The sequence below is a fragment of the Hyperoodon ampullatus genome (genome assembly GCF_949752795.1).
Source record: "Hyperoodon ampullatus genome assembly, chromosome: 5".
NCBI classification, from domain to species: Eukaryota; Metazoa; Chordata; class Mammalia; order Artiodactyla; family Ziphiidae; genus Hyperoodon; species Hyperoodon ampullatus.
In genome coordinates this window covers 60853705-60873276 of record NC_136918.1, presented here as the reverse complement: position 1 = coordinate 60873276, position 19572 = coordinate 60853705, and the positions used below count along the sequence as shown (strand labels likewise).

The 19572-nt window shown below is 34.6% G+C and overlaps 1 pseudogene across 1 annotated transcript in view; it reads left to right on the top strand.

Moving 5' to 3' along the window:
- The window catches only part of LOC307053740, a 471967-nt pseudogene that overhangs the window by 316748 nt on the left and 135647 nt on the right, over positions 1–19572 (top strand). The window contains exon 4 of the transcript in view: positions 18226–18341. The product of the transcript in view is annotated as an uncharacterized misc_RNA (transcript). The remainder of the gene's footprint in view (positions 1–18225; positions 18342–19572) is intronic.

Here is a 19572-nt window from a genome sequence, read left to right as displayed (position 1 = left end):
CACTGCAGAAATACAAAAGATCATGAGAGATTACTATAAGCAACTCTATGCCAATAAAATGGACAACCTGGAAGAAATGGACAAATTCTTAGAAATGCACAACCTACCAAGACTGACTCAGGAAGAAATAGAAAATATGAATAGACCAATCACAAGCACTGAAATTGAAACTGTGATTAAAAATCTTCCATCAAACAAAAGCCCAGGACCAGATGGCTTCACAGGGGAATTCTATCAAACATTTAGAGAAGAGCTAACACCCATCCTTCTCAAACTCTTCCAAACAATATCAGAGGAAGGAACACTCCCAAACTCATTCTACGAGGCCACCATCACCTTGATACCAAAACCAGGCAAGGATGTCACAAAGAAAGAAAACTACAGGCCAATATCACTGATGAACATAGATGCAAAAATCCTCAACAAAATACTAGCAAACAGAATCCAACAGCACATTAAAAGGATCATACACCATGATCAAGTGGGGTTTATTCCAGGAATGCAAGGATTCTTCAATATACGCAAATCAATCAATGTGATACACCATATTAACAAGTTGAAGGAGAAAAACCATATGATCATCTCAATAGATGCAGAGAAAGCTTTCGACAAAATTCAACACCCATTTATGATAAAAACCCTGCAGAAAGTAGGCATAGAGGGAACTTTCCTCAACATAATAAAGGCCATATATGACAAACCCACAGCCAACATTGTCCTCAATGGTGAAAAACTGAAACCATTTCCACTAAGATCAGGAACAAGACAAGGCTGCCCACTCTCACCACTCTTATTCAACCTAGTTTTGGAAGTTTTAGCCACAGCAATCAGAGAAGAAAAGGAAATAAAAGGAATCCAAATTGGAAAAGAAGAAGTAAAGCTGTCACTGTTTGCAGATGACATGATACTATACATAGAGAATCCTAAAGACGCTACCGAAAAACTACTAGAGCTAATCAATGAATTTGGTAAAGTAGCAGGATACAAAATTAATGCACAGAAATCTCTGGCATTCCTGTACACTAATGATGAAAAATCTGAAAATGAAATCAAGAAAACACTCCCATTTACCGTTGCAACAAAAAGAATAAAATATCTAGGAATAAACCTACCTAAGGAGACAAAAGACCTGTATGCAGAAAATTATAAGACACTGATGAAAGAAATTAAAGAGGATACAAATAGATGGAGAGATATACCATGCTCCTGGATTGGAAGAATCAATATTGTGAAAATGACTCTACTACCCAAAGCAATCTACAGATTCAATGCAATCCCTATCAAACTACCACTGGCATTTTTCACAGAACTAGAACAAAAAATTTCAAAATTTGTTTGGAAAAACAAAAGACCCCGAATAGCCAAAGCAATCTTGAGAACGAAAAACAGAGCTGGAGGAATCAGGCTCCCTGACTTCAGACTATACTACAAAGCTACAGTAATTAAGACAGTGTGGTACTGGCATAAAAACAGAAAGATAGATCAGTGGATCAGGATAGAAAGCCCAGAGATAAACCCACGCACATATGGCCAACTTATCTTTGATAAAGGAGGCAGGAATGTACAGTGGAGAAAGGACAGCCTCTTCAATAAGTGGTGCTGGGAAAACTGGACAGGGACATGTAAAAGTATGAGATTAGATCATTCCCTAACACCATACACAAAAATAAGCTCAAAATGGATTAAAGACCTAAATGTAAGGCCAGAAACTATCAAACTCTTAGAGGAAAACATAGGTAGAACACTCTATGACATAAATCACAGCAAGATCCTTTTGGACCCACCTCCTAGAGAAATGGAACTAAAAACAAAGATAAACAAATGGGACCTAATGAAACTTCAAAGCTTTTGCACAGCAAAGGAAACCATAAAGAAGACCAAAAGACAACCCTCAGAATGGGAGAAAATATTTGCAAATGAAGCAACTGACAAAGGATTAATCTCCAAAATTTATAAACAGCTCATGCAGCTCAATAGCAAAAAAACAAACAACCCAATCCAAAAATGGGCAGAAGACTTAAATAGGCATTTCTCCAAAGAAGATATACAGACTGCCAACAAACACATGAAAGAATGCTCAACATCATTAATCATTAGAGAAATGCAAATCAAAACTACAATGAGATATCATCTCACACCAGTCAGAATGGCCATCATCAAAAAATCTAGAAACAATAAATGCTGGAGAGGGTGTGGAGAAAAGGGAACACTCTTGCACTGCTGGTGGGAGTGTGAATTGGTACAGCCCCTATGGAGAACAATATGGAGGTTCCTTAAAAAACTAAAAATAGAACTACCATATGATCCAGCAATCCCACTACTAGGCATATACCCTGAGAAAACCATAATTCAAAAAGAGTCATGTACCAAAATGTTCATTGCAGCTCTATTCACAATAGCCCGGAGCTGGAAACAACCTAAGTGTCCATCATCGGATGAATGGATAAAGAAGATGTGGCACATATATACAATGGAATATTACTCAGCCATAAAAAGAAACGAAACTGAGCTATTTGTAATGAGGTGGATAGACCTAGAGTCTGTCATACAGAGTGAAGTAAGTCAGAAAGAGAAAGACAAATACCGTATGCTAACACATATATATGGAATTTAAAAAAAAAAATGTCATGAAGAACCTAGGGGTAAAACGGGAATAAAGACACAGACCTACTTGAGAACGGACTTGAGGATATGGGGAGGGTGAAGGGTAAGCTGTGACAAAGCGAAAGAGAGGCATGGACATATATACACTACCAAACGTAAGGTAGATAGATAGTGGGAAGCAGCCGCAGAGCACAGGGAGATCAGCTCGGTGCTTTGTGACCGTCTGGAGGGGTGGGATGGGGAGGGTGGGAGGGAGGGAGACGCAATAGGGAAGGGATGTGGGAACAGATGTGTATGTATGACTGATTCACTTTGTTATAAAGCAGAAACTAATAAAAAAAAATTAAAATTAAAAAAAAAATTAAAAAAAAAAATAAGGCCTACTCTACTTCTCTGGTTTGTGAAGTTTAAGTGCAACGCAGAATATGAGAACATGATGCAAATATACAAATGTTAATTATGTGAAGCGATATATAATTGGTAATTATAATTATTAACTATGACTAATTTGTGTTGCTGATAGCTTAAGGGAAATATAGACCAAAAGAGCAAATCGGTTTTAGTTCCTCATCTAATCTTTGTTAGCTGTGTTATAGACTTGTCATGACTTTTTGACTTCATGGACAAGAGCTAACAATTCAGTAAGACTGTGTTTTCTACAAACTTGCAGCCTTCCAGCATATCACACAGTGGAGGTATTTTTTTGCAGCTACTTGGTAAGAGTTATATACAAGTTGCATAGAGAATTTGAATTAAAGGCAATTGCACTTGGAAGGTTACATTACTATGAATTGGAAAAAAGAAAAAAAGAGAACAAATTTCATTTGTAACTAACATATGAGAAATAATGATAATAATAATAATAGGTTACCCTTATTGTGTGACTAAATGGTTCCATTCATTTTACAGGTAATAATTCATTTAATTTTCACAGTAAACCAGTGGGGCAGGTACTATTGCTATTAATATTACCCTCATTGTACAGATGAGGAAACTGAAGAATAGAGAGGATAAGTGAATTCCCCAAGTAAGCAAAGGATCTGATATTCAGATTCAGTCCAAACATCATAGTCTTCACCATATCACTATAGTTAGTATGTGATTATTAGTTTCAGTTGAAAATTTCAGTTAAAAATTGCTTTATAAATATCCCCAAATATTTCAAACACATCTAATTATTAACAGGTAAGAACTATAGTAAGAAGGTAATGATTTTAGAATTGTTATTCAATGTTGCTGATTTATTGCAAATTTAGTGAGCTTAAAGTCAGCATAACATTAGTTTTAATATTTTTGTCACCTTTTGAAAAATTCTTAAAAAATAAGTATATATCTAGAAATGTAAGCTGCATTGACTGAATGTGCTGTAATATAATGTTGTTTTTCAATGCCTCTGGTTTCATTTATTTAAAGTAGCCATTGTTTAATGTAAGTTTTTCCTATCGAAATCTAATTGGCCATTCGCAGCAACATGGATGGACCTAGAAAATATTATGAAATTAGTGAAATAAGTCAGGCAGAGAAAGACAGATACTATATGATACCACTTATATGTGGAATCTAAAAAAGTAATACAAATGAATTTATATACAAAACAGAAATAGACTCACAGACATAGGAAACAAACTTATGGTTACCAAAGGGCAAAGGGGGGGGGTGGGACAAATTAGGAGTATGGGATTAACAGATACAAACTACTATGCATAAACCAGATAAGCAACAAGGATTTACTGTATAGCACAGGGAATTATACCCAATATCTTATAATAACCTATAATGAAATATAATTTGCAAAAAAAAGAATCACTACATTGTACACCTGAAACCAACCCAATATTGTAAATCAATTATACTTCAATAAAAAAATTTTTTCCACAATTCCTCTTGTTAGATGAAATTATGATTAATCTTTTTTTTTTTTTTTTTTTTTTTTTTTTTGCGGTACGTGGGCCTCTCACTGTCGTGGCCTCTCCCGTTGCGGAGCACAGGCTCCGGACATGCAGGCTCAGCGGCCATGGCTCACGGGCCCAGCCGCTCCGCGGTATGTGGGATCTTCCCAGACCAGGGCACGAACCCATGTCCCCTGCATCGGCAGGTGGACTCTCAACCACTGCGCCACCAGGGAAGCCCTATGATTAATCTTTTTAAGAAGTCTTTTAATGGAAATATAAAAGAAAAATAAAGCATTTGTATATAGTATGTGAGAGTGCATTTACGTTGGGTTTCAAAATTTGCAAAGCATTTTTATAGGTGTTATAATAGTTATACTTCTCAACATTTTTATGAATTGTCATCATATTCTTTTTCAAATGAATAAGACGCAGCTCACAAATGTGAAGCGAATTGCACAGTTTCTCACATAAGGGTTAGAACTCAGATTCAAACTTTGATCCTCAGAGGCTGAAGTTCAGTATTATACTGTGTTATAGCTGTGATTGTTTCTTCCTTCCTGTACAGTGGTGGTGTAAGGAATGAGGTCACTGGATTGTAAGAAGGGATCTCCTCTCCTCTTCTCTGGTAATCTAACACATTTCCACATTCCTCCTTTCTTTCTCTCTACCACCAATAATGAATAGTAGAAGAAGGAACTCGGTTGGGCCTCAGGAGACTCATAAAGGTTAAGATTTTTGTTTTGAGGGTCTCAGTTTGTTCTTTAGTGACCTAAGAGTAGAACAAGGTGCTAAAGTCTTGATGTGGAACCACAGATGCACTATTTTAAGGAAAATCCTAGAATTAAAATGATACATGCAAGTGTATGCTATTGGCATTATAAAAATTCTTCAGAATAAATATATGGTTAACATACTTCATTTATAATTCTATAATCCCAAAATGAGATCGTAAAGACCCAGAACATTGTTTAAATACATTTCCCAATTATACTTTAGGCATGTATGAATTTTCCAGAGTTGTTGATTATTGCCATATCTTAACCTGTAGAGAATTATATTAAGCTTGGGACCTAAAGAGAAATCAACTGATTTGCTGGAAAAGCTAATTGCAATAAGCAGCTTAGGTCATCACTCCAGCAAGTCTATTGATTTGAAAATGACTATGATACATAAAATGTGTATGCACTTTGGGGGTAATTTTCACAAAACAAACACACAATCCTTTAAAAACAAAAATGTGCATGCTAAATTGGGCCAAATATATTTGATTTAGAGAAAGTTGTGAGTAAAAATTGAAACACTTCTGATTTTGCTTCTTTACTCTGCCCTGTGACCAACTCTGTTCAGTATTTGCTAAGTTTCTGAAAGCAGTATAAGCAATCACTAAAACCCAATAACTACAAACTAAATGGATCATGTGACTTTAGAAGTGAAGCATGTTTTAGGAAAATGATCAAATATACAGAGCCCAAATTCACAAATTTGTTTAAAGATAGAAATTAATAGCTTATTTTTGTAGCTAATTTAACAGATCTTTTATGCATTTGCAGTTCTGTTATATTATTTTGTCCTACAACTAGAAATTCAACACTGCCCTTGCAAACATCATATTTAATTCTTGAAGAGACTGCAGTATGTCATTACAGATGGATTGATAGCCTTAATGATGTCATTGAACTTTTGTCATGCCTAACCTGGAAGACTTGCTATATGTCAGAGAATTTTTGTCATTCATCTTGCTTTTGAGAGGCCAAATTTATTTGCAACCTTGAATGACATTGGGCACATGAAACAGCCTGAAATCTATCATGCAGTGAGTATTTTATAAAACTGCAGTTTTAAATCCTAAGTGTTGACTTGGCTTTCAGAACCATCTTCAAAGCCAATGACTTTCAAATTTTTTACTTATGAACACTGATTTTCAGTTGATAAAAATAACATTATATTTTCATATATACTTTTCTGAGTACTTGAGGTCACCAAATGTGTACCATGCTTTCTTATTTACTTTTTAAAGTAGAAAAAAAATACAACTGGTAATGCATGTTTATTTTTTTTTATTTATTAATGTCAATATGTAGCAGACCAGTGAGCAAGCACTAGCAATGAAGTCTATCTTTTGGTTGGATTATTCAGCCAATTTTTTGAAAAATCTCAGATTGTACATAAATACAACAGGGTTGTATAAAAATAGTGTTATAAGAGGAAAAGCAAAATTGTTTTTGAGCTTTCTGTGTGTAGAGCAAGAAATATGGCATATGTTACGATAAATTTATAATTCCATCCATATAAGATGGAATTCATGTTCAATACAAATTAAACATGAGAGCAATTGAGTGCTTTATACGAACCAGGCTTGAATTCTCAAGTATAAATAAATAATAATAGATAATGTTTAGTTAATAATAACAGTAAGAGCTTACTTTAAGCTAGAAACTGTGTTATATTAAATGTATTATATAACTTGATCCTCACAATAGTCTTATAAAATAATTACTTTTTTCCCCTTACTATACAGATAACAAAATTAAGAACTGTGAAGTTAGCATCAAATATTTTATAAAGAAGTTTACTCTTGTGCTCATTTGTGCCCTGGCAGACCAAGACTTAAGCTTGATAATAAGAGCCATTGCGTTTGGAATTGTTGCCTTGCCCAGGAAACTCACCTGCTTGTTACATTTAGTTGTCCTTAAAGGGTTTCTACTTTAGCCCTGGCAGGAAGTTCTTGGTATAGATAGTGTGCTATCCTCTCCTTTCATCAAATCTTCAGTACATAAGCATGGGTCTAGTTTTCAGGAGAATAATGGTCTCTTGCATACCTTCCACAGAGAGTATTCTAGAATGCTATCCTTATCACTTGAATATGAAGATTCCTCCAGAGATCAGAAGCATTCACATGCATTGCTGCTTTCTCAAGTATGGAGCATCCAACTCATTGAATGATACAGCCTTGGCCACAGGAAATGGACTGAAGAGAATGCCAACATTCTATATCATTGAGCAGCTTTAAGCTCTTTACAAAGCAGCTTAACAAGCAAAATCTTAAAGATCATTCATTTTTTATAAAAGCATGCCACGTATTCTAAAATTCAAGTGAATACACTAGAAGTCATATAATTGTGCACCATGGCAAGAGTATATAAAAAAAAGAAAGGGAAGGTAGTAGGAAACTTTTAGCCTTAACTTAAAATATATATTTTTTACATTTATTGTGCTCTTTTCCTGAAAGTATGCTCATTACAGAGAAGTTTAGGAAACAGGCAAGTGCAGAGCAACAAAACAAAGCCAACTGTAATAAATCATTCAAAGGTAAGAGGGCTTCCCTGGTGGCGCAGTGGTTGAGAGTCCCCCTGCCGATGCAGGGGACACGGGTTCATGCCCCGGTCTGGGAGGATCCTACATGCCGCGGAGTGGCTGGGCCCGTGAGCCATGGCTGCTGAGCCTGCGTGTCCAGAGCCTGTGCTCCGCGATGGGAGAGGCCACAGCAGTGAGAGGCCCGCGTACCGCAAAAAAAAAAAGATAAGGACTTTTAGCATATTTGAGTATGTACTTGCATTTTAAAAAACACATGTATTAACACGTTAAGTAGATATATGAGGTGATCATTATATATGTATATGTAAGTATACACACCCTTAGTGTGTCATATTTGCAGAGGTATATAAATATTCTCCTGGCCTGTGATGGTTAATTATCATATAGTGGTCCTTGATTCATATGTATTATAATTTACTTACTGCAGTTTGATATTTAGTTTCTATTTTTTTCCTCTGGTATTAAAAAATACATAAATCATTATAGACACTTGTGATTATCTCTTTATGATATATTCTTTTTCTTTGAAAGTAGAATTGCTGGGTGGAAAAGTGTATGCATATCCTGATTTTTGTAGACTCTCAGAAACTATTTCTCAGCTTGTGCTCTTACTAGCAAAGTATGGTACATTGCTTTCGTCACACCCTTACAACCCTTACACATTAGTATTGATTTTAATCTTTGTAAATCTGATAAAGAAGCAATAGTATAACTTTATTTTTATTTTAATTTCTTCGATTATCAGGTTCAAAAATATTTGACATTTATTGGACATTTGTATTTCTGATTTTTTTAATTTATCACATTTCATTAGATCAAATTTCTGTTAGGGAGAGTTCACCTTTTCCTACTGATTTATATTAACCTTTTATATATTAATGATTTCTGCCCTTTTTTTTTGATTTCTGCCCTTTTTGCCTTCTATGTGTCAATGTTGTTTTCTTCATTTCTTATTTGTCTTTTAATTTTGGTCTCTTGGAATGGTAGATTTTAAAGTTTATGTGGAGCAATCTATCAGCTTCTTTCATTTATGTTTTTCACTACTGGTGTTAATCTACTTCCCAAAACATGAAACACATTTGTAAAATATCTTTAACAGTTTTTTGTGATACTAAAATTCTTACTGAGCAGAAGAGATTTTAAGTCCTTTTAATATTATTTTTATATACTAATCATTTTGACCAACAAAACCTTTAATCGTCTTTTATTTCTTAAACTCCTGCTAAATTAGCCCCATCTTATCTATTTGATTATGAGTTTTCTGAAGGGCCAAATTCAGTTTGACACTTGTTAATATTGTTCATGATTGTTACAGTTTAAAGTAAATAGACATATGTGGAAAGGGATCCTTACACATGTTATTTATTATTTTAATATTTCAGAATCAAAACTGGGTCTCTTTATTGACAGTTTTCTCTCATATTACCTCCCAGAGATATATTTATTCACATTCTTTAGGAGTAAAAGACCTTGTCTTCAACTCTCCTGTAATCAGATGTAATAGTCTAGGGAAAGGATTCAAATATTTTTAGTAACAAAAACAACCACTTTATTCAAATAGATTTTAAGTTGAGAACTATCCAATATAAAAGTAATAAAAGCAATTTTTCACTTATTGAATTAGAGGAGTTATGCTAGGGTGCTCCTTCTCCTCATCCTCCTCTCCATCCCTTTCCAGGCCTTCCCTGAGAGACACCTGTGAATCTTTAAGGATTTGAAGCCAAGTCTTTCAGACCAGGAAGTGTAAAGTCATATGCTTTCAGAGCCAGTCAAATAAAGAAATGAGTGAGACTGCTCAGTGAGAAGGAATATGTTGTGGGAAAGACTGTGGTGAACTGGAAAACACATAGAAAGTATGAGTGTGGTCCAAAAGCATAAACTATTTTCCAAAGCCCTGTTCAGGACTATGCAAACCAGCATTATTTTCCTTTTAAAATTCTAGATTTATTTCAGGTAAAACCAGGCAGAGGCAATTTGGGCCATATTGTTTCAGCTTTCAGTTGAACTAATTTAGCCATAATATGCTATTACATTAGGCCTCACCTCTTAGTACAGGTCAATATTAGTCAAAAATTGATGTAAAAAATGTTGGCATTTTTGGAAAAACCTCTGTTGAAGATTCATCATTGTTTTATCCAGTAATCCTTATGTTCAAACAGATTTCCATAAGAATTTAATAAGAGTAAAAATCCATCCCTCCTAAAAAACAAATTATTTCCCTTTGAATAGTCTCCAAAAATTGTATAATCCATTGTTTTATTCTTTTTTATTGCCCGTCAGACATCTCAGACCAATTTTTTAAAGTAATGATGATACAAGTAATATTACAACCAAAACTAAAACTTTAAAAGACATAACTCTACTATTGTTATGTCAAATTATTTAATTTTTTAATCTTTCCAAGCTTTCTTCATAAGAATATATGGCTTTTATAGCTGCAACTAAAACACAGAAACAATTTGTTATCCATTTCAACATAACAGTTCTCCATGTTGCTTTATAGCCATCACAATTACAACTTGTAATGACTGCTTTGAAGTGATACATTTAATTTACTTAGTTATTTCCATATTGATGAACATTTCAGTTGTAATAAATGTTTTACTTAACATATATATGACTTTCAGTTTTCTTTTTAATGGCCATAGCTTTTTTGAATAAGGATAATTTTTATGATTTCATCAGTTCATTGTGAGGCTTGCATGATATTAAGCACAGAAAGGTGTCTAACACAGTTGAATTCCATTGGAATATATTTTTGGATGAATTCTTAAAAGTGGAATCACAGGACTCTTGATATCTGACCTATTCTAACATATCTCCTTTTTTTTTTTCAGCAACCTAAGCTTAGAGAATAATATGTGAACTTGTACCCAAATATTCCTTAGGAAGTCAGCCTTCACTGATCTTTCTCTGTATGATATTTTGCAACACAAAGCTCAGGACCTATTTATAGAGTCTTGTATTCTTTGTTAATCATTTCATGAATTCCTGGTTTATTGGCTGAGTCAAGTTTTAAGAAAAATAAACAAGCAGGTAATGCCTCAGTTAATGGAGTTTTCTTTGGACTAGTGTAGTGTAAAGAAAAGTAAGGAAGATCAAGAAAAGTGTGAATAGGCATTCTTTTACTGGCTAAAATGGTCTACATGGTAGCAAACCTATTCTCGTTCTGAGAACAACTAGAAAAGTTGCATGTAATATAAAAAAATCACTCATCTGAAGATATCAGAGAATATCATGGCAGCCAGGAATGTCAGTGAGATAAGTTTTCTCTTTGAGGGATTGATTCATATGTGACATAGTGGGAAATGCCAAAAGATGAGAAGAAAATTGCTGCTAATAGGAAGAAAAGGTAGACAGGGCAGTCATCAGTCTCACTGGACTGGAAAGATGTAAATTGGCATTCAGAACTATCATGAAAGCCAAAGTTTGAGGGATCAAGATACTGGAGAGAGGGTATACCAGAAACCGCAGGAAGGATGTGATAAGGAAAAAAAACTACTATAAAAAATATTAATTAGAAACTAGAGATACAGTACTAAGAAGGGTTAAGAGAATGTTAAAGAACATAGGAATAGCAGATGTAGGGAACAGCCACTATTTCCAGGACTGAAGAAGAGTGCCCAAGAAAGGAACAAATTTAGAAACAGTCTCCTAATCTCCCCGCCAGGTTGAAATTCAGATCCAATTGGAGAGGTTGTGGCTGTAGGTCACTGGGTGGCATAAAAGTTTGCTGAGGTGCTGCTGGCCAGAAATGGGTGGCAGTGAAATTCACTGGGAAGCTGCCTGTTGGAGTACTGGTGAGACTTGCTGAAGGGTACATACCACTGGCAGTGTAGCTGCTTGCTGATAGATAAGCTTCCAACTGATAGGGAAGCTGCCTACTGGTAGCCACAGTGTACATGCCTGTGAAACAGAAAGTACTAGAATCAAACTGATAAGCCCCTTCCTCTTACAGAGTTCATACAGTGCCCTCTACTAAGAAGGCTTAGCATTGTACCACCTGGCAAGGGAGAAGTGTTTACAGGGTCCAGCTTCAATATTATAAAGCAAGTCAAAAAAGAGTGGATTGGTAAAAGTGAGAAAATTGATGATGTAATGTAAAATTTCACCTAAGAAGTAAAATTTGTAAAAAGAATCAGCTATATATAATAGAAATGAAAAAGACTATAACTTTAATGCAGAATGCAGTAGATGGAATTAATGGTATATTATGAACAGTTGTTTATAGAATTAATAACCTAGAAGACAGGTCAGTAGAATATATCTATATTGAAGCAAATAAAGGAAAAAGATAATAAAACAAAAACAGAAAATAGCATAAGAAAAATGATGTATAGATCAAAGATCTCACAAACGTGTTATGCAGTACAAGAAAGAGGAGAGAGAAAATGGGCAAAAACAGTATTTGAACTTATAATGGTGAGAACAATTTCTCTAAAACTGAAAGACATCAAACCACAGAAATGTGATGTACCATAAACTCCAAGGAGGAAAGCTACCAAAAAAAAAACAAAAAAACAAAAAAACAAAAAACCCACGTTAAAGTATACCATAGTAAAACATATCAGAAGCAAGACAAAAAGAAAATCTTAAAAGCAGACAGAGAAAAACAGTCACATTACAGTCAAAAGGAAATTTAAATGATAATGAAATGTCACTTTTGAAATGCTTAAAGAAAACAGCTGTCAACCTACAATTCTATTCCATTGAAAATATTTTTCAAAAATTAAAGTGTGATAAATGGGGGGAATAGGCAAATCTGTGCAGAAGAGTTCCAAATAATTTATATATATACCTTACCTTTAAGGAGGGGGAAGCATAACTCCACTCCTTAAATGTCGGCTGTGCATAATGACTTCATTCCAATGAATATTGGTATGGAAAACGGGGAGAATGAGAGTAAACTTACAGTGGGAAGACCTGACAAACACTGTCAGCCTGGGGATCAAGGTTGACATCAACAGCACTAAGTGATGTGTCGATAGTATGTACCCTTGATATGATCATGAAAATGGCACTTCACCTCTGTGGTCTTCCTCCTCAAAGCACATAATCCCAGTCTAATAATAAGGTAAACATGATAAAAATCCAAATTGAGAAACATTCTGTAAAATACCTGACCAGTACTCCTCAAAACTGTCAAGGTCATCAAAAGCAAAGAAAGTCTGAGAAACTGTCTCAGCCAACAGGGACCTAAGGGGACATGACAACTAATGTAATATGATACCCTGCAAAGGATCCTGGGACTTTAAAAGGACATTAGGTAAAAACTAAGAAAGTCTGAATAAAGTATGGACTTTAGTTCATAATAATGTATCAATATTGGCTCATTAATTATAATAAATGTACCACACTAATGTAAGATACTTATAATAGTGAAATATGGAATAAATGGGGTTTATGGAAACCCTCTACTATCTTTGCAGTTCTTCTGTAAATCTGAAAATGTTCTAAAAATTTTTTAAGTTTATTTAAAAACTAAGTTGAAAAATGTCATTTCCTGACAAATAAAATCTGAAAAAAAAATGTTGCCAGCAGATCCATATGAAAAGAAACACTAAAAGGAGTTTTCAGGCAGAGGGAACATTATTCCAAATAGAAGCACAGAAATCCAAGAAGCAATAATGAATACCAGAAAAGGCAAATATGTGGATAAAGCTAAATTACTATTGACTATATAAAACAATAACAATAAAGTCTTATGGGTTCTAAATATCTGAAATTAAAATGCATGATAACAATAATATAAAAAGCAGGAAAAGCATAAAGGGAATTAAAGTATAAGTTTCTAACATTGTCAGGGAAATGGTTAAAGTACTAATTTATATTAGACTTTAATAATAGATGTTGTAATATCAAGAGTAACCACCAAAAGAATAATAAAGGAATATATTACTGACAACCTAATAAAGAGTACATGTAGAACACTAAAAATTATAAATTTAAAAGGATCTAAGAGTTCAGAGTAAAAGTAATGTAAAATATATAGAAATTTAGAAAAATAATAAAATGATAAATTTAATCCAAATATGTTAGTAATTACATTGAAAGTCAGTGATATAATACCATGGTTTAAAGATGTTAGAATGTTTAAAATAACACATACAGATAAAGATACATGGATATAGTTTCTCAAATATGTGAATACAAAAAGCCTAAAGTTTAGAAAATGAAATGTCATGCAAACACAGACCAAAAGAAAACTTATATAGCTACTAATAATCACAAAACCTCAACTTCTTGCAGGACATTTGGTCCTGTCTGAAATGTCCATGAGCATATTTGGTCCATGCCAAACAGTTTTGGACAAGACTGAATATCTGGGACCTTTTGGCATGGACCAGATGTCTTATGGACCAGATGTCTAATGGAGGTTTTGGGCAGGACCAAATATCAAGGATTTTTTGGCATGGACAAAATGTCTTAGGCATGTTTTAGACAGGACCATATTTGCTAACACCTCAACTTTAATGAAAGAAAAGTAGCTGGATCTAAAGCGGAACATTTTATAATAACAAAGTGTTAATCTTTTGGAAGATGTGGCAATTCTGAACTTGTATGCCACTTATAATAGGGCTTCAAAGTATATAAAACAAAAACTGCAGTCATAAAAGGAAAAACGTAAAATTAGGGAGAATTTACTCTGCCTCTCTCACTAACTGATATATAACAAATATATAACAAATTCCTAAGGATATAAAGATATGAGAAACATGATTAATGGACTTGAACTAATTAAATATACATTTGTACATATTTGAAATATATACATATAAATAATTTATATGTGCATATATACATACAGAAAACATAGCACCTGACAATTGTAGATCACACTTTATTTTCTAGTAGATATAGATTTTTTAAAAAATCAAAATTGACTCTGTGCTGGAATATAAAGCAAGACTTAACAGATTTTGAAGAACTGAAGTCATGAAGAGCATATTCTCTGTCCACAGTGGAATCAATCTAGCATTTCATAATAACAAGATGATGGGAAGTTCCTAAAATGTTTGGACAACCCCCAGAATATACCTCAAAATAACCCAAACAAAAATATTAATTTAGAATAGGAGACATTGTCAATCAAATGATAATTAAATCATAACATAGCAAAACCTGTGGGATGTAGCTAATACTTTATTTTTAGGAATATGTATAGCCTTAAATGAACATATTAGTGTGACCCACTCTCTCCAAGAAGGTTGCCATCAATTTCTGTCTTCGAGACCATCAGGCAGTGAGAGAGTCAAAGTTAGGCACGTGGAGATAAAGGGAGATGCCCGACAAGCCTCTCAGATATTCCAACCATCTCAGCCCAAATCCCAACATGTGAGTGAAAAAGTCTGCATGCAAGTCTAACTCAGGCTGCCACCTGACTGCTCCCATATGTGAAAACCCAAATAAGGACCACCCAGCTGAGCCCTTCAATCCCCAGAAATGTGAAAGATAACAGTAAATTGCCTCTTTAAGCCACTTATTTGGGGGGTGGTTTGTTATACATTTATAGATAACCAGAAATATCTTTAAAGAATAAAGTCCAAAAATTAATTAACTAAATTTCAATCTCAGGAACTTAGAAGCAGAGCAATGAAAGAAATCTATACAGCCAAAAGTTTGTTCTTGGAAAAGATGAAGGTGATAGATAGATAGATAGTAGGTAGATAGATACCAAATCTGATCAAGAGAAAAAGAGAAGGCACACATTATTTATTTCAGGAATAGGAAAAAGAACCTTGCTACACACTGAACAGACATTAAAAATATAGGATGAGAACACTGTGAACAACTTAACAGAAATACATTTGAACATTCATATGAAAAGGACAAATTCCTCCAAACATATAATTTATCTAACATGTTTAAATGAAAATCTGAATATTCTTATTTATTAAAGAAGTGGAATCTGTAATTAAAAGTCTACACACACATACACACGCACACACATATACAATATCCCAGGCCTAGATGGTATCATAAATGAATTCTTTCAAAAATCTAAGTAAGAAAGACAAAAGTCTCAGATTCTTCAGATAATAGAAAAAGAGGGAAAACACCCTCATTTGTTTAATCCACCAAGTATGACCTGGATGCCAAAACCTAACAAGAATATTACAGGAAAGAAAAAGTGCAGGAAAATCTCTTTCATGAATATAGTCACAAAAATCCTAACAAAATATTAGCTAACTGAATCCAGGAATATATAAAAGGGTAGTGTATCATTACCAGGTTCATTTCAGGGAGGCAAAAAATCAATGTTATTCATCATATTAAGAGAATTAACTAGGAAAACCATATAATTGTCCTTCTAGATTCAGAAAAAGCAGTAAATAAAACTTAACACCTATTTATGATACAAATACTTAAGAAACTAGAAGTAAAAAAGAACTTTTTTAATCTGATAAAACTAATCTATTTTTTTAAAAATCCCTACAGTACATATCATAACTACAGTGAAATGTTAAAAACTATCCTTTTGAATTCAGAAGCGAGACAAGGATAATCATTGCCACCATTTCTATTTAACATTCTACTTGACCTACTAGTAAAAGAATCAGTATTTTAAGAATTGGACAGATGGACAAAATATTTGAACAAGCATGTCAACAAGATGTTATCCAAATGGCCAATAACATGAAAAAGGTGTTTAACCTAATTAATCATCAGGAAAATGCAAATTAAAGTCACAATGTGATACTCTTATACACTCCCCAGAAGAACTAAAATGAAAAACAAAACAAAACAGAATATCCCAAACATTGGCAAGGATGAGTAGCATCTGGCCTCTAATACACTACTGGTGAGAGTGTAAATTAGAATAACCTCTTTAGAAGACTATTTGGCTGTAGCTACTAAAGCAGAACATATCATACCTTTTGATCCAGCAATTTCAGTCCTAGATATATTACCCCCCAAAATGTATATGTACATTCATTGAAGGCATGTATAAGGATGTTCGTAGCAACACTCTTTACAATAACCAAAAATAAGAAAATAGGTAAATTCCCATCAGCTGTGAAATGGATAAATAAAAAGTGTGGTGTATTCATAGATTTGAATAATATACAGGAATAGGAATGAGCGAAGTCCAAGTACAGTCTCATAATCTCATAAGCAGAATGCTGGACAAAAGAAGACAGACATGAAAAACACAGTATGATTCTACTTCTATATAGTTCCAAAAGACAAAACTAACCTATAGTGTTAAAGATCAGAATGGTTGTTACCTTCAGCTAGGCAGGGTGCACCTTGGGTGCTAGCCATGGTCTATTTCTTGGGGTTGCATTGCTATAGTTTATTTCTTAAGACTCATCAAACTGTCCCCTAAAGATCTGTATACTTTGTGTATGTCACATGTCAATGAAAAGTTAACTAAAAACAAATGGAAGCAGTCTCAACAGCTGCACAGCCAGGCCTCAGACAAATTCAGTTCTATCCAGTTGAGGTGCACCTTACCCCACTCTGCTTGGTACCTCATCATTTCTTCAGTATCAGTTCTCTGCACTCTTGGTTCCAAAGTTATGGGAACTCAGTTCCTCTTTGGCAGTGCTTTTACTTTGTCAGCTTCTTTGGCTGGTCTCAACTAACTCACTCTTCCTCTCCCCCTCTGTCTCTCCCTTCTTCACTCTGCCATCCTTACCTGCCCCTCCCCATTTCTTCTCTGCGCTCCACCCTCTCTGCCTTCCAGCCACACTCATTTCAGGAAACAAATACCATTGTCAGCAAGTCAACATGCAGAAGTGACGACTTGGAGCAGAACAGGCCACTCACTATCAAACCTGCAGATGGGTTGGAATGTTTATCAGCTGGCAGCTGGATGGGGGTGTACATAAAATTGAGCCCTATCTGTGAAGATGCTTTCTGGCCACAGGTTAAGAAGTAGGCTGTGGACAGACCCAGCACATGGACACACCCAAATCACACTTCTGTTTAGTCCTCAACCCCAGCTGGATTTGAATCATTGGAAGCCATGAAACTACCCTTTGACCTCCCCACATTTTTTAGCACAATGCCAGATATACAGTGGTGGGTGCTCAGTAATTATTTATCTGAGAAGCCCGCAACAAAACATTTAATGGATAAAAATAGGTGACCTGGTATTCTGACTTGCTAGTTCCTCACTCTCTTCTTAATCTCATCCCGAAATGATGACTTGGATGTGAAATATCTGGATCTGTACCATAAGCCTCCAAATTCCATAAGATTAGACAACCCCTTAGGGACACTGTTCTTTACATCAAAATTAGAGTGTGTTAGCTCTAATTAAAATAAGATACTATAGTTTTATCTCATTTCATCTGAGGTCAAAGAATAATGTCACTCTGTGATGGTACCTTTTTAGGAGAGCCACTGAAGTCTTTATGTGTGTCTAGTTACAGGATGCTAATTCTGTTTACATAGTCAATTGCAGATATAAATGAATGTACCATGGTGTCTGTCAGGACCAATGCTGTAATACGATTGGCAGTTATTACTGCAAGTGTCAAGCTGGCCAGAAGCTGGTGGAAGATGGCAGAGGATGTGAAGGTAATGGTTAGGACTGTCTGCTTCCTGATAAGGAAAGAGAGGACATTTATGTAATGCAAAAGAGGGGCTTGTCTTTGATCCAGAGCCAGTTGAAGTGCCTGTGCTGAATGTTATCAAGAGCACAGATCTTCCTCTCGTGTCTAGATTACAAAATTGTAACCCTAAGAACACTTCAAGTAGCTTATTAGGAGAAACATATGATTATATGCTGGTTTGGCTGTGTCATGTTCTGATTGTGGAATTTCAATCGTTCATTTAAATCCCTGGGTAAAATACATATTTGTGAAAGCATTTTGTTTAATTCTAAAGTGAAAATGGTGCTTATCATAAAATACTCATATGTTGTTACAATAGAAAAAGAGGGACACAAAACTAACCACAGAGACAGCATTCTTAGTGTACAATTTACTTTTTTTTTCACGATCTTCCATTTTCTGACTCCTTTTAAAATTCCTTCCTTCCTTCCTTTATTTATTAATTCATCATTTTGTTCACTTGACAATCATTGGGTTGCTGCTCTGTATCAGGCATTATTCCATGCTCTGGGGATATAAAAATTAATGAGAAATAAATTCTGCCCTGAAGGAGCTCACTGATTAGAGGCAAAGATTGAAACATAAGCCAAAACTTTACAGATTAGTGTTTTAAGGCATTGTAGAATGAGGTTAAGTGCACTGGATTCAAAGAGACCTGGATTTGAGTCTTAGCTCTGTCACTTACAATTTATATAACCTTGGGCATGTTATTTAATCTTGCTAAGACTCTTTCCTCAACTGTAAAATTTAGGATAATGGTAGCTCCTAAAACCACAAAAGTTGCTGCGGGAATTAAATAAGATAATGCATCTAAAGCACTTAGCATAGTGGATGGCATATAGTAGGTATTCAAATGATAACTATGAATTGCACTCTCATTTATGACCATGCTGTTTCCCACTTGGGGAATATAATTGGGACCACAGACCACTTCCTTGTCTTCTTCTCTAAAAGAGGAAACACCCAAAATAAAATGATCCCTTGTGCCATGCCTTATAACTGTCCTTTCTGACTTTTCCCCCTATCTATCCTTACCATTTAAATGCTTGAGCATTTTATGTATTCAACCTTTTTTTTTTTAGATCACATAGAAATGCATTTATTCTAACTATGTTTTAAGCACCATAAGCATCTCTGGTTAGCACCTCTGGTTCCCATTGACCTTACAAAATCACACTTATTTTTTCCCCTGACAA